At 39.1% G+C, this 17,418-nt stretch overlaps 1 pseudogene; it reads left to right on the forward strand.

The window, feature by feature from the left end:
• Nucleotides 1–2,887: 2,887 nt before the first annotated feature.
• Nucleotides 2,888–11,791, forward strand: LOC117497655 (annotated as a pseudogene).
• The last annotated feature ends 5,627 nt before the right edge of the window (nt 11,792–17,418 follow it).

A 17,418-nucleotide genomic window follows, 5' to 3' on the forward strand; every position in this document is an offset into this window, starting at 1 on the left:
TAATTTAGGAGCAGCATTTCAAAACAGTGCACAAATGCTACGAGACGGAATTCCCTCCTAATTCTGCCCCACGCTCCCAAAAGGTGAGGGACCTGAAAGGACAGCTAAATGCACAGCAGTCCATTTTCACCAGGCCCAACAACAAGAGCAAGGCTGCTACCATAGCATCTTATCGTGTCAGTCACGTTCTTGCGAAACACATGAAGTCTTTCAAAGACGGCGAAGTTGTGAAAGAAGCATTCCTGGAGGCTGCAGACGCGCTTTTTGGGGACAGTAAAAATAACAGTAGCATTTCAACAAGTTTTTAATATAATAAAAACTCAAGTTAGATACCGTTATTAATCAGCTGTAAGTTTTAGTTTGTTTGAACGGTAACACTTTACAATAAGGTACACAAAATGTGCTTAGTTACTGCTTAGTTACTGAGGAACTACTCGATAGTTAATGGTTAGTTAATGAGTAGTTCCTCAGTGACTGCGATTGAGGAACTGATGGTTAGTTAGTTACTGGTAAACAGACTGATCCTAGTCCTGCTCCTAGTCCTGCTCCTAGTCCTGCTCCTAGTCCTGCTCCTAGTCCTGCTCCTAGTCCTGCTCCTAGTCCTGCTCCTTGTCCTGCTCCTAGTCCTGCTCCTAGTCCTGCTCCTAGTCCTGCTCCTAGTCCTGCTCCTACTCCTGCTCCTTGTCCTGCTCCTAGTCCTGCTCCTACTCCTGCTCCTTGTCCTGCTCCTAGTCCATATCCATAGTTTGATATTTATTTATATATATGATATGTATATATTTGATTAAGTTTATGATAATGTTTATTTGATGTTAAAACTCATTTAGAGTGTTATTTTGTTATACTGCACCTTACTTACTTTTAAGGGTTGTTTTACATGTTATTAAGTTGAAGTACTTTCAAATAAAGCTGTGGTTCTATCAAGTACGTGACTGTCCAATAATTGAGTGGAGTGCTATGTTTAGCATTTCTATATGTTTCCTCTTTGTTAAAAGACAGACATTATAACACCAATAGCTTCTTAGTTCATATTACATGTCATCAGAGTTGGGTGTAACGCGTTACAAAGTAACGCGTTACTGTAATAATATTACTTTTGTCGGTAACGGAGTAGTGTAACGCGTTACTTTTATAATTCAGTAATCACACTACAGTTACTAACATTGCCCCGACACGCGTTACTTCGTTACTTTTATAAAATCAGTCATAATCACACTGACAGACAAGAGGGGTTTCCGCCGCAGGTTTATATGTACGTAATCTGCGCGACTTGCGCGTCCACATCTCCACGTGCAGTGCTGCATAAACATGGCTGAGTCAGCGATAACTTTCGAGGGGTGGCGGTATGCCCATTATTTTGAGTTCGTCCGAAGAATAGACAGGAATGTGACGGTGAGGTGCAAACTGTGTCCAGGCCAGAAGCTGTTATCCACTGCTGCAAACACCACGTCAAACCTCAACAAACACCTGCAAAGAACACATGCTAAGGTGAAGCTAATAGCTAAGGACCCCCGAACCCAGAGTGAGGATGTTGTGAGTGCGCCGCCGCCGACTCCGAAGCAGCACAAATTAGAATTTGGAGGACCGGTAACCAAAGCAGAGATGGACAGGCTTGTAGCATCCTTCATAGTAGAGGTAATGTTGCCCATTTGCACAGTGGAATCACCATCGCATCGTTCAGAGATATACTGCGCAAAATACAGATAGCAGGAGACAGAGGACAGCCATAGTCAGAGCTATCTGGATCAGTCTTGTGCGACAATGGAAACTGAACTAAAGAGAACATTTGAAACTTTAGCAGTCTGCATGATCTGCCTGTAGGGAGGGGCGGGCCGGCCCTGCGAGTAAAGTAACGAGTAAAGTAACGAGTTACTTTATGTAGAGAGTAACGAAGTAGTGTAATATATTACTTTTTTTTAAAGTAATATGTAATATGTAATATATTACTTTTTTTTTAGTAACGACCCCATCTCTGCATGTCATGGTTACATTTCATTATTTATCCACAGCACACAAACCATGAGCTTCAGTACAGGTCCATATTGGTTACTTCAAAACTATCCCTGAAAAACTTTCCTTCTTCCCCCTTCTTCTCCTTTCTCCCCCCCCTTGCAAGACTATTGTTCCCCAGCTTTGTGTGGTTAGTGTGTGTGTGTGTGTGTGTGTGTGTGTGTGTGTGTGTGTGTGTGTGTGTGTGTGTGTGTGTGTGTGTGTGTGTGTGTGTGTGTGTGTGTGTGTGTGTGTGTGTGTGTGTGTGTGTGTGTGTGTGTGTGTGTGTGTGTGTGTGTGTGTGTGTGTGTGTGTGTGTGTGTGTGTTAGTGTGTGTGTTAGTGTGTGTGTTAGTGTGTGTTTGTTAGTGTGTGTGTCACGGATGCATCTTGAACACCGTGACGTAGGAGGTCACCCTCTGCAGATGCTTTGGGGACCCCCAGTATCGGAGGTTGCCCTCCACTGAGGGGGGGGGGGGGGGTGGTCACCAGACGTCGTTTGTGCCTCTTGGGATCTAAACGAAGGCCGGCAAACCACTTATGCAGGCGAGTAAGTAACTCCAGCGGTACGGAACTAAACGCGAAAAGTACGGTGAAAAGTACTCCGGTGTGAACGCGGCTATTTGTTCTGGGCATGTCATTTTTGAGCCTGAGAACAGGCTCACGGCTTAACAGGTTAAATAAGGTTGTTTTCATTTCTGGAAGCATGTTATGTAAGAAGTCCACAGAAAAGGCTGTCAATCAATGTCAGGGTGTGTCTCTGCATTCATAGGTACAAGAGACTTTTAATTTTTCTGTTGATCACATCAGGAAGGTGTTTTCTTGCCTAGGCCTGTCACAATAAGAACTGTTTGCACAGGTGTGTTCAGGTGTGAGAACAGGACGTCAGGGGAGGAGAGTATCTGACAGTATATAAGTCACCTCACATCACATTTCATCAGACTTGAAGCTCCTGCTGGAAGTCAGAAGACCCTCACACAACTCTGCTGATCTACACAACTTCACCAGGTGAGGACTAACAGACAAACACAGATTTATTATAAAAACTGTACTTTTCTGTGTAAAACTACAGCTGATAGATTAGTGTCTGCAGGGATATACTGCATTACTAGGCAAAGTTGAGAGTCAGACTCCAAGTGTTATTAACTCTCAACACTCCTACTCCTTAACAGACGTTTAAATCAGTTTCTGAAGTCTGTGTTGTTTCTTCTCAACAGGTTGGAGAAATGGCCTCAGATCTCATGAACGTTGCTGCTCTGGGACGACCTTTCACCCTAGGGATGCTCTATGATGCTCGGAGTGATAAACTGGTCCCAGGTAAGACTTCACATAGTCACAAAGCTTTCATCATAGTCACTGTACAACAACAATTCACCAGGCCTGACATGATTTTATTAAGTTATCTTTTGATTGTCGTCGTGCCATTTTAAATTGAGTGTGTTATGAGAGTTGTTTCTTTGGCCCAATCCCAAACCGCCCCCTACACCCTACCCCTACACACTACCCCTCCGTTTGCGCGTTCGCGCGGAGGGTCCGCCACATTAAGTGCTGTTCCAAACCAACGAGTGTGGAGCGGTGTGGAGGGGGAGTGGGCTATCAAGCCCTCAAACAGCGAGTCTGCATCGGTGCTGACTTGAGACCGGTCTCTACCTGACCGGAGTCACGCTGTGTGTGTCCGTCAGGAAACACGCTATTTACAAGTAGTTCCAGCAAACATCCACTGATAAATTGCGATGTTAACAACCTCATGATAACCTCATATTTTTTTAACTTAGGATCATACCTGTGTTTAGTCTAGAAAAAGGTAAATGTGTGCATTTTATTATAAAGTTGTGTATATTTACAGACTGTTGCAAAAACTAAGAAGCTTATAAACATCAGGTTTAAAACTAAAAGAGCTTTACAAAAAAGTAACACAATGATAGATGTTTAGAGTTTTATTTGAGTTCTTAATTTACATTTTTTGTCTAAGAGATGCTGATTTGAAACCGTTGTTACATACAGTTACGGCATTTCCTGTTTCTGCCGGAGAGAGGGGAGTTTGTCCCAAAGCTTGCCGCTGTATTTACTCCCTCCATCTGACAGGAGGGAGCCTCGTTGAGCTGCGAGTGTGGCTACAGACGGAGTTCACTCCGCCATGGAGGGGTAGGGTCGAGATAGTGGTTTGGGATTGGGCCTTAGTCTCTTTGTCGTGCATCTGTGCATATCAGGAATATTCTTTCACTGCTTTTGTCCGTAGATTGTATTTTCCATGCATTTATTACACATCTTAGTTGAATACTTGATTCTGATTGGTCAATAAGAACATTTCAGAAGTTATTGATACTCCATAATAAACCACTGCTTAGCAAAATAATGAGCTTTGCTGAGGAGGATCAAGGGAGAGAAAGAAAGAGGTTCAAAGACAGAGCGTTGGAAGTCAAATAAATGAACTGAAGCAGACAGACAGGAAGTAAACACTAACAGGAACACGGTATGGGCTCTGTAGTGTTTAACTATTGCCTGCCCAGGGACAACAATGCCTTTCTGGCTCACTGAGAATAAAGACAGAATTCTGAGGAAAAGTCAAAATGTTGATATTAAATCCTGAATTCAGAATTTACAGAATGCTTGAGTACAGAAGACGATTTTTTATTTGGTGTCTTTTTTTGTGTATTTACAATTAGATTTTTTATCAGAAAGTCTTTAATCTCAGAACTGGAAAAAGGAAATCACTTTAGGTTAGATCTCCTCTGTACTCTAGATTTCTTAAATATCGAATGCTAGAGTAAAGAAGAGTAAAATGGCCACGTGTGAAACATTTTTTGATATCTAACAAAAAAGTTAATTTTTCTGTGTTGTGAGATTAAGGTCCTGCCCCATATCTCACACACACACACACACACACACACACACACACACACACACACACACACACACACACACACACACACACACACACACACACACACACAAACACACAAAGCTGGGGAACAATAGTCTTGCAAGGGGGGGGGGAGAAAGGAGAAGAAGGGGGAAGAAGAAAAAAGAGGGAAAAAGAGAAAAACCGATTCTCTGGCTCCCTGTTTCCCTTCTGTAGCATGTAAAAGTATTTATATACAGAAGTACTTTAATAAAGACCAACAAAGTATGCATTTGTTGACTATTAACACTTGTGTTATGCAGTTAACTATTAACACATTTCTATTCAATATTATATATTTCTAATAAACATGAAGTAAAACGTATCTACTTCTTTCAAGTTTATTACATACAATTATTATTATTGTCTTTATCAGGGATAGTTTTGAAGTAACCAATATGGACCTGTACTGAAGCTCATGGTTTGTGTGCTGTGGATAAATAATGAAATGTAACCATGACATGCAGAGATGGGGTCGTTACTAAAAAAAAGTAATATATTACATATTACATATTACTTTAAAAAAAAGTAATATATTACACTACTTCGTTACTCTCTACATAAAGTAACTCGTTACTTTACTCGTTACTTCAGATCTTGTACTTGAGTAAAAGTAGAAGTACTCAGATCTGGTACTTGAGTAAAAGTAGAAGTACTCAGATCTGGTACTGGAGTAAAAGTAGAAGTACTCAGATCTGGTACTTGAGTAAAAGTAGAAGTACTCAGATCACGTACTTGAGTAAAAGTAGAAGTACTCAGATCTGGTACTGGAGTAAAAGTAGAAGTACTCAGATCGTGTACTTGAGTAAAAGTAGAAGTACTCAGATATTGTACTTGAGTAAAAGTAGAAGTACTCAGATATTGTACTTCAGTAAAAGTAGAAGTACTCAGATCTTGTACTTGAGTAAAAGTAGAAGTACTCAGATCTTGTACTTCAGTAAAAGTAGAAGTACTCAGATATTGTACTTGAGTAAAAGTAGAAGTACTCTGATCTGGTACTTGAGTAAAGGTAGAAGTACTCAGATCTGGTACTGGAGTAAAAGTAGAAGTACTCAGATCTGGTACTTGAGTAAAGGTAGAAGTACTCAGATCTGGTACTGGAGTAAAAGTAGAAGTACTCAGATCTGGTACTTGAGTAAAGGTAGAAGTACTCAGATCACGTACTTGAGTAAAAGTAGAAGTACTCAGATCGTGTACTTGAGTAAAAGTAGAAGTACTCAGATATTGTACTTGAGTAAAAGTAGAAGTACTCAGATCTGGTACTGGAGTAAAAGTAGAAGTACTCAGATCGTGTACTTGAGTAAAAGTAGAAGTACTCAGATATTGTACTTGAGTAAAAGTAGAAGTACTCAGATATTGTACTTCAGTAAAAGTAGAAGTACTCAGATCTTGTACTTGAGTAAAAGTAGAAGTACTCAGATCTTGTACTTCAGTAAAAGTAGAAGTACTCAGATATTGTACTTGAGTAAAAGTAGAAGTACTCTGATCTGGTACTTGAGTAAAGGTAGAAGTACTCAGATCTGGTACTGGAGTAAAAGTAGAAGTACTCAGATCTGGTACTTGAGTAAAGGTAGAAGTACTCAGATCACGTACTTGAGTAAAAGTAGAAGTACTCAGATCGTGTACTTGAGTAAAAGTAGAAGTACTCAGATATTGTACTTGAGTAAAAGTAGAAGTACTCAGATCTTGTACTTGAGTAAAAGTAGAAGTACTCAGATATTGTACTTGAGTAAAAGTAGAAGTACTCAGATCTTGTACTTGAGTAAAAGTAGAAGTACTCAGATCTTGTACTTGAGTAAAAGTAGAAGTACTCAGATCTTGTACTTCAGTAAAAGTAGAAGTACTCAGATATTGTACTTGAGTAAAAGTAGAAGTACTCTGATCTGGTACTTGAGTAAAGGTAGAAGTACTCAGATCTGGTACTGGAGTAAAAGTAGAAGTACTCAGATCTGGTACTTGAGTAAAGGTAGAAGTACTCAGATCACGTACTTGAGTAAAAGTAGAAGTACTCAGATCTGGTACTGGAGTAAAAGTAGAAGTACTCAGATCTGGTACTTGAGTAAAAGTAGAAGTACTCAGATCACGTACTTGAGTAAAAGTAGAAGTACTCAGATCTGGTACTGGAGTAAAAGTAGAAGTACTCAGATCTGGTACTTGAGTAAAAGTAGAAGTACTCAGATCTGGTTCTTGAGTAAAAGTAGAAGTACTCAGATCTTGTACTTGAGTAAAAGTAGAAGTACTCAGATCTGGTACTTGAGTAAAAGTAGAAGTACTCAGATCTGGTACTTGAGTAAAAGTAGAAGTACTCAGATCTGGTACTTGAGTAAAAGTAGAAGTACTCAGATCTTGTACTTGAGTAAAAGTAGAAGTACTCAGATCTTGTACTTGAGTAAAAGTAGAAGTACTCAGATCTTGTACTTGAGTAAAAGTAGAAGTACTCAGATCTGGTACTTGAGTAAAAGTAGAAGTACTCAGATCTTGTACTTCAGTAAAAGTAGAAGTACTCAGATCTTGTACTTGAGTAAAAGTAGAAGTACTCAGATCTTATACTTCAGTAAAAGTAGAAGTACTCAGATCTGGTACTTGAGTAAAAGTAGAAGTACTCAGATCTGGTACTTGAGTAAAAGTAGAAGTACTCAGATCTTGTACTTAGAAGTACCAGAGTGTAGGAATACTGTGTTACAGTAAAAGTCCTGCATTCAAAATGTTCTTCAACAAAAAGTAGAACAAAAGTATTAGCATCAAAATATAGTTAAAGTACCAAAAGTAAAAGTAATCATTGTGCAGATGGTCCTTATAGTTTATTTGTGTAATGTTTCAACCTAAAACAAATATACATATTGAACTTCTATGTGTTGGATCCATCTGCACAATCTATTCTACAAAGATCTACAGTTTTATCTGTTAAAATATTCAAAATGATGTATGTACTTTCCATCATAAGAACATTTGTGTTACAGCTGCATGCCTCGCCTGCATTGCTTAACGAGTTAAAACAGGCCTCTTCAGAAAGTGTTGAAATCTCAGGAGGGAACTGCTGCTGCTGCTCAGCGGGGATTTAGTTTGGACTTGTTGGTCTGTCTTCATGTCGAAAATCAAATACAGTAGATTTTATAATGAATGGTGTCAGTTTTTGATTCGTAGGGAGCCCTAAAGGTTCATGAAAAAAAAAAAAGTATCTTGTTCGCACGAGATACTTTTCTGTGCGCACGAGAAAGTTACCGGTGCGCCAAGTACACACACAACACACACACACACACACACACACACACACACACACACACACACACACACACACACACACACACACACACACACACACACACACACACACACACACACACACACACACACACACTTTGTTTATGGAAACTCCTGGCAGGATATGAAACTGAAACCTGTAAAGCTTTGAAATTATAAGTTTTATTATAATTTATTTAAACAAAAGTTTTGCCCTGAACTGATCCATAAACTGTTTGCTTTCCAATTTGATCAGGTGTCAGATTGTGGAATAAAACACTAAAAGCAAGAACATCTGAAACCCCTCAGCCCAGCAGTACTTTTGAAATCTCTGCATCTGACTCCATTGAATCCAAGTCCTCTCTGCTGGATATTGAAGCTTCTCTGAAGGTCAGTTTCCTGAGTGGACTGATAGAAGTTGAAGGATCTGCCAAATATCTGAATGATGAGAAGAAATTCAAGAATCAGAGCAGAGTGACCTTGCAGTACAAAGCTACCACCAACTTCAAGCAGTTGTCAATTGATCATTTTACCCTGGACACCAAACAGATGAAGGTTGTTGAGAAGGGCTTGGCGACTCATGTAGTCACAGCCATCACGTATGGGGCAAATGCTTTCTTTGTGTTTGACAGTGAGAAGTTAGAAGCCAGCGAGGTTAAGGAGAAACAGGGCAGCATGCAAGCTGTGATAAAGAAGATTCCTACATGTGATGTTCAGGGGAAGGTTGACATCAAGCTGACGGCTGAAGAGAAAGACCTGACTAACAACTTCTCCTGCAAATTCTACGGAGACTTCATTCTCAAAAGCAACCCAGCAACCTTTCAAGATGCAGTGCAGACCTACTCACAACTTCCACAGCTACTGGGAACACAGGGAGAGAATTCGGTCCCAGTGAAGGTCTGGATGATGCCACTGAAGAATTTTGATCCCAAAGCAGCTGAGCTGATGACGGGGCTCAGCATTGGACTAGTGGGGAAAGCCCAAGATGCTCTGGAAGATTTAAAGGAAATACAAATGAGATGCAACGATTCTCTGGAAAACAAAGTGGTAGAGAGTTTCCCTGTGCTTCACGAAGAGTTGAGCACTTTCCTCAAACTGTGTGGTCATTATAAAACCAACATCCAGCAAGCCATGGCAGAGAAACTTCCCTCCATCCGAGCAGGAAAGGAAGATGAGAGCTCACTGGAAAAAGTCTTTGAAAACGGACCCGAGTCACCCTTCAACCATGAAAAACTAAACAAGTGGCTGGAAAACAAAGAGAGAGAAGTCAACCTCATCAGGTTCTGTGTCGACACCATGGCCATGGAGGGAGGAAAGATCGTCCTGAACCAGACCGAGCTGGACAGAGAGGTCCTTACTCCAGGTGTAGAGGATGTTCTGTGCTTTGTTTTCACCTCCATGTTAAAGGGTGATATCTACCTTGATGAGATGGCTGACCTCTTGAAATCAACCAAGTTAGGAAGTACCCATGAAGACCAGTGGTACTACTCCGATGAAGTTCTGAACACAATGAGAGAAAAAGCCAAAATGTTCCAGGGTGCTGCCAAAGCGCTGAAGAACAACAGCAAATTCCGTTTCCTCATAATGGCCAAAACCAATGAAAACTACAAAGGAGCAACCATCTACCACTACAAGAAAGGCCGGCTGGTCACTGAAGACTTTCAAAAGCCTTCTTCTGTGGAGACCATCACAGACAAGAGAGATCTGATCTGGTGTAAGTCAGGCTTTTTTGTGTCAAAAATGTGAATTCTCCAGCAGTTTGACCATCAAAGTTACTGATAAGATATTTTGTTATGTTTTCTCCATCAGATGCCTGTGATCTCCACCTGGACCCAAACACTGCCAACAAAAATCTCATTCTGTCTGACGGAAACAAAAAGGCAACATATGGAGCATCGCAGGATTATCCTCCTCATCCAGAGAGGTATATAACACGGCCACAGGTGTTGTGCAAAGAGGAGTTATCTGAGTGCCATTACTGGGAGGTAGAGTGGAATACTGATATGATCAAGTCTGTTTATGGGGCCGTTTCATACAAGAGAGCTGACAGAAAATGCAAAGATGTGAGCGAGTTTGGGTTTAATTCAGAATCCTGGTGTTTCGGCAAATCAGAAAAACATCTTAGGGCATACCATGCCCACGAGAGAGTGTGGGATGAACCGTATCCCTCTGATGGCTTCAGTAGATTCGGGGTGTATCTGGACTGGCCTGCTGGCACTTTGTCCTTCTACAGAGTCTCCGGCCACACATTGAGTCACCAGTACACCTTTCGCACCAGCATTCACTGAGCCTCTTCTCCCAGGCCTCTGGCCTGCTCACAAGTCCAACTCTGCCTACCTGTGTCCAGTTGAATTCTAAATGAACTGGATTCAACAGCGCTTTTCCAGTCTTTACGACCCATCAAAGCGCTTTTACATTGGCACCCATTCACACACATTGATAGAGGCAGAGGCTGTCACACACCTGCTCAGTAGCCTAATGTTCACACACATCTACACACAGTCGGCCATTCTTGGTCTGCCTAAAGTTTAAAATGGCGACCTAACATCCCATTTAACTTAAACTTGCTTCACAAAATAAAAAATGCAATCAAACCCAGAGGGACAGGGGAATGTTTTCATTATTGCTTTCTACAATTGAGCTTGTATGATGAAGTATTCTGGGAGAGTGGTGTTCACTGTATTCTGGTTAGAGTTCCCATTCATTAACATTGTGTGCAGTTATTGTCTGGTATGAAGCGGGTAAACCTGTTGAACACCTGAGAGGTCAACATTTCCCAACTTCTCCCACTAAGGCAATGATGAAGAACTCTTAGCTTCTTGGTCGCTCTAAACGTTTGAAATGGCAACCTAACATCCCATTCTAACTTTAACGTGCTTCACAGAATCAAACATTCATTCAAACTCAGAGGGACCAGAAAAAATGAGGATATCAAAAAGTGACTTTTGTTTATCAGTAAATGTTGATTTCATCATCTTCTCAAACTGTTTAAAGCCGATGCTTTACGAACAGTTGAACAATATTTCTTCATATGAACTTCCTATCGTAGTAACATATACTCAAGCATTATATATCCTGCACTTGCTCTGTCAAAACTGATGTTGAAATACAACACATATAAACATAATGGGGAAACAATAGTTGCTTATTTTGTTGAATTTATGTTCATTATTTTAGGACATAAGGTTCTTCAAGAGCCGGTTGCTTTTACTTTGTCTTTTTTTAAACAGTATTTTAAAGTGAGTTATATTTAGAGAATACAAGAGGAGTCTTTTCTCTCATGAAAGCGGTGTGGGTTTTTCTGTTCAGGACAAGATCAGACATGCTTTATCAACATTAGAATGATGAACTATGAAATCATAGTTTAAGTGAAAGACAAAGAATATCTGTTTTGTTAAATGTATCATTTTGATTATGTTGGGAATATCCTATCGCTTAATTCAGCATTTGTTTATTTCCTTCTTTGTGCAGAACTCATAGCTCATGAAAAACTAAATGCAGAACTTGTTTTGTTTGAGAGAATCACTGTTAACACCATTTAGTTGGAAATATTGCTGATGGTTATAAAGATGAAGCAACATCAGATTCCTGTAACACTTCAACATCTGGATATGTTCACTCTGTGCTTGAGCAAAATATTAAATAAAGAGACCTGACTTTACACTGAGGGCCAGTTGTTGTTATTTATTGTATTCTGGGAGGAAGTGACACATCCACTATATTCTGACTAACGGGGTTAAATCCATAGTTTTCTTGTTAGTGACTTTATATCAATTTCATTCTGGTAAATTGTATATATTCATTGTAATCTGGTGAATGGTGGCTAACTTATTGTATTCTGAGCATTACTGGTTAAACTGGTGAAAGTGACCTAATGCATTGCATCTTGGTCGAGATGACCTGAATCATTCTCAGCTTTACTTTCAAAGTTTTTATGTTAGAATAATAGTCAAAAGACTCGTTGTAACCCTGACAACCTGGTCTCACCAGAATGCGTGACTCCACCACGACTCCTTAACACCGCATTGCGTGGTGGAGTCACGAACTTTGCTACATTTACGTGTCTGCACCACGCAAACAACCCCAATGTAAAGTGAATGAGGCTCCTTTGTCGTGGTGCACACACGCATTTGTACAACGTCCCGCAGTGAGCTTTTATTCTATAAAACGTTTTTAAAATCTACTTTATAGCTTGTAGTAACTCACGGGAGGCTTCTTTTATTTTATTTGTATTCATAATAATTTTTATTTTTCGTCAGAATGTATTATGGTGCATTATTTACCAATTTGTGTTCTCAAAAAACAATGCATTGTGTGTAATACAACTGTGATTTTTATTAAATTAGTTAGTTTTTAAGGAAGGCCAGAGCTTCAGCTGAGTCAAATAGATTGTTCCCTTGAGTTAACGTTATTTAAAAGATCATTATATTCCTATTTGATCATGTCCCCTTTATTGTATTACGGACGCAGAGAGCAATGTGAGCGTCCATTCCCATTGGATAACGGAGGATTTTACACCCGGAAGTAAGTATTCTCCTTACTGTCGATTGATTTTACAGTGATATCTGCACTACTCATCGACTCAAAAACACCAGATTATCCTTGTTAATTACACAACATTGATTGGTTTAAATTGTGTACAATGCTTTTGTAATTTTCCCCTTCGATTCGGAGAAACAAATATTTGTTCAGAGTTTAGGATGGCCGAAGACACTACACTACCCAGAATCCTCAGCTATTGTTCCGCTTTGCCTCAAGCTCTGTGATTGGTTGACCTCCAACTGCATTCAATATGAAAAAAACGTTTCGTAAAAGATAAAATCATACTTTATTCAGCAGTGCTTGCTTTACTCTTTGAAAGTCATCACATGAATGCATTGTAATGAATGGTTTGGCTGCATTAAACATTACACATCTGTCGTAGTTCTTTATTTATCTACAGAGATCGGGCCTCAGAATAGACCGGAAACTATTCTTTTACCGTTCTGTTTTAATTTCACAATAAAGTTGGTAGTAATCATTTGTTGTGATATTATTGTTTTTTATTAACTACTAGACCGCTGGGTCATGTTAAGACCATCTTTTCTGTGTTGCTGTGGGTTTTTTACATCGCTTTTGTGTTACAAATATCAAAACAATAACAGAATATATCCGTCGTAAACTAAACCAGAAACAGCAGTATATTTTATTTTGTTAACACTGTAAACTTGACAGCTTTTTAACCCGCACCTCCTACTGGTTAAAGCACGTTATTACACGTTTAGAGTAATTGCAATGCAGGTAGATTGTGTTGCTTTTTAATGACTGTTTAAAATGCCTTTTTCTTAATGTCTTTCATTTTTGTAAAGCACTTTTGAATGTGTTATATTTGATGAAAACATTTAAATATTAAGAGTACATACTCTTAATATAGTGGGAAAGTGGAAGGTCAATGATATAAATAATATAGAATAGAAAATATCAAGAAGATACTGTAAGTGATCTCTACAATAAAACAGTTTAGTGCCTGATAGGAGGATGTGCAAAACAGACAAACTAATAAGGCTTTATTTAAACATTAAAGAATACTTTAGGTTAAGGTCTTCTTTTAAATAAGAAAAAAGCTTTGGGGGTATCTACAGATATTAAGCCTGACAAAGTACTTAACGTCTAATATATTGCATGGTTTGTTTTGGAACTTGACAATCAACTTTCCTGCAATGTTAACTATGTTGAAGCACTTATTTTAACTGATATTATACATATTAATTATACTCTTATAAGATGTATGTAGATAGAATAAGAAATGTGCAGAATATGTTTAATGGTGGAGGTACACACATATCGATAGATGTCTTGTAATGCCCTGTTGATGAACCTGTGACCCAAGTTTTTCATTCATTGCATAACTACACCGTAGTTGTGTATATGATATGTCAATAAACCTTAGAAAATCTTGAAATCTTGAAAGGGATGTGCAAAATAGCCATTATATACAGTTTTTAATTAACTATTAGTAGAGAATAACGAGTAATGAATATGCTTTATAGGGATCTGCAGATACATATTTAGTCTTCTCAAGCACCCACTACCAAATATCTCGCGTGATTGTTGGCTGAATTCACTGAATTGTACTCAGGTGTAACTAAAGTCTGATTTAAGGGTTGTTTATATTTCACATCATTAATCCAAATCTGTAAAGTAACTAAAATAAATGTAGTAAAAATACCAGGTTAACCTTAAAGAAAGCCCTCAGGATTATAAAAGACCCCCATCACCCCAGCCACAAACTGTTCTGTCTGCTGCCGTCTGGCAGGCGGTACCGCAGCATCCGGACTAAAACCACCAGACTCAGGGACAGCTTCATCCCACAGGCCAGAAGACTATTAAACACCTGCACTTTGAAACAACATCCATAACATTCATCTGGCTGCTACTTAGAAATTATTTATCTAATATATCATATTCCAATCACTTGTATATAGACTCGTATTGCACTATTTCACTTTTTACTATTTTACTATTTTTCTTTTTGTATTTACTAGCACTATTTTTTCTGTGTATCTGTTTTATAGAGTGGCGAAGTCACGCCCATCTACTTCCGCGCCATGGGACCTTATTTCGGAAAAATAATGTATTGAAGTCAATGGAGAGAGAAAACGTATCTTTCGATCCCGTTTGAATTGTGCCATGAATTACACATATGATGTTTTTCAATCTTAAAAAATCATTTCCATGTCAAAAAAGTCACAGTTTGTCGTAAAACTGTTGAAATATAAGACTATGAAAAATACGCAACTAGAAAGACTACAAATCCCAGAGTCGCGTAAGTGATGTCACAATTGAGACACTAAGAGATAGCTACGATCAGCGCCATATCGATAGAATCTATCGATATGGCGCTGGCTAAGATAAGATAACTTTAACAAGATGCCTGTGTGCTTAGTACCAGGTTGTTATTATACCAGCAATGGGTCTTGCTCGTTCTTTCGCTTCCCGTCTGATGAAAGAGGAGTGTGTGGATCAAGCTAGCTAGTAGCTAGCACGTTAGTTAGCATTACAGCCTTGTCATTTGTATTAGCCTTAACATGAAGTAACATTAAGTAACCCAAAATGTTAAACAGTAAGAGTAGTAGTCATATTTCGTGAACCGTTTGAAGAGTACTGTCACCGGTGTGATCATTCTATAATTCACCATTTAAGCCCGGGGGAGAAATGCTAACGCTAACGCTAGCGATCTTCTCTACTTCATGCTATCTGCACAAATGGTTGACATTAAACATTAAAACGACCAGGCAGTTCAGAGAGAATCAAAGGAAGGCAGGCAGGCAGCTTTGCATGACATTCTTCAGGACGTGTTTCATTGTGGTGATAGTGAGGGTAGTCAATCGTTTTGTTGACAAGACAGTAGTGACGGCCATCTTGGTGACGTGTGTTGTTGACCAGAGATGTAGTTCATTGAGCGTTTCACACAAACAAATGTGTTACTTCACAGTTTCACGACACATTTTTTTTTTTTTGACTTGCAAAATTATCTTTTAAATTGACAAACATCATATGTGTAATTCGTGGCACAATTCAAACGGGATCGAAAGATAATCTTTCTCTCTCCATTGACTTCAATACATAATTTTTCCGAAATAAGGTCCCATGGAGGTCCACTGGAAGGGGAGGGACTTCGCCACTCTATTGTGTTGCACTGTTGGAGGAGCCTGTGACCTAAGGGGGGGGGGGGGGCGGGGGTAGGACACGTTCTAAGTACATGGTGTAGTCCCATAGCTGAGGATTCTGGGTAGTGTAGTGTCTTCTGCCATCCACACACTCCGAAAAAATATTTGTTTCTCCGAAAATACAAAAGCATTGCACACAATTTAAACCAATCAATGTTGTGTAATTAACAAGGATAATCTGGTGTTTTTGAGTCGATGAGTAGTGCAGATATCACTGTAAATAAAATCAATCAACAGTAAGGAGAATACTTACTTCCGGGTGTAAAATCCTCCGTTATCCAATGGGAATGGACGCTCAGCTCTTTGGGTCCGTAATACAATAAAGGGGACTTGATCAAATAGGAATATAATTATCTTTTAACCTCTTAAGCTCTGAGCCTGTTTTTCAGGTCTCAGGCTCGAAAATGACATTCCCAGAACAAATGACCATATCTTCCCTTCTAAAAGGGTTAAATTAATCATCTTTTTTCTCAAAGTAATGATAAACCTGTGAGTTGGATTTAGAAAAGTCAGAATCAAGATGTTTTTTATTTTAAAGAAAATTCAGATTTTACATAGTAAAAAACTGTAAATGATAGTGTCCGTCCAAAAATTATTTTTTACAGATAGTGAAAACTACCCTTGGATGATGGGTTAGTAGACTAAAAGCTTTAGGAATCCAAAGTACAACATATAATAAGTACCCTGTATCAAGATTGATGCAAAACAAGTGAAATTTGACCTTTTTAGAGAGATTTAGCCAAAAACCCCCACTTCTGGAGTCATTTGGGTGGATTTGACCTATCTCTGGCCCCCCTTGCTCGATTTTGATGAATGAAATCTCTTTATAACCGCTAGAGCCAATGGAATCGAGGGAAAGTTATATACACACCAAAACGTTAACAAATAAGGAGTGAGAGTTACGCGTTACCAAAACCGGAAGCTGCATACACTCTGGTGGCTACCATTAGCAGCTAACTTTTCCGCTCCGATTTTTACATAAAAAATTGAATTATGGATTATAAATAATTTCTTCAAAGGTACAGGTACATTATCAACCTATGGATCAACAGTTGTAGCATTTTTTTTTTCGTTTTAATGCCATTGAACACGTCTTTTGACCTAATTGACAGCTACGGTGAGACGATCTGCCGTAAAAGCTCCATAAAGGTACGTGTTGTGATGTCTGTGTTTGCTTCCCCTGTCGCAAGTTTGGATCGCTCAGTGATGATACTATACCTAAATAATCAGTGGAGTCTCAGCTTTAATCGGCTATATTGTATGTGCAGCTACGATAAGTAAGCATATTGTGCCTCATATGTACAAGGTTAACATTGAAATTGATGATGATATGTCCCAATGCGTCTCAATGTACATGTTACTCCAGCTGCATATCAGTTTACTCCACTCAAATTGCACAAAACTCACGTTCCATGGACAGACGTGTAATACACTCAAATTACAATAGATGGAGCTCTAGACTAATTTATAAAATTTGTAAAAAATGTTGTTAACACTCTGGGTGTGTGAGACGAGTGAACCAAAACGTAAAACCTCCGCAATTAAAACAGTTTAATCGAGTTTGAGCACTAATATACCC

The sequence above is a fragment of the Trematomus bernacchii genome, unplaced genomic scaffold (assembly GCF_902827165.1).
Source record: "Trematomus bernacchii unplaced genomic scaffold, fTreBer1.1, whole genome shotgun sequence".
Taxonomy (NCBI): domain Eukaryota; kingdom Metazoa; phylum Chordata; class Actinopteri; order Perciformes; family Nototheniidae; genus Trematomus; species Trematomus bernacchii.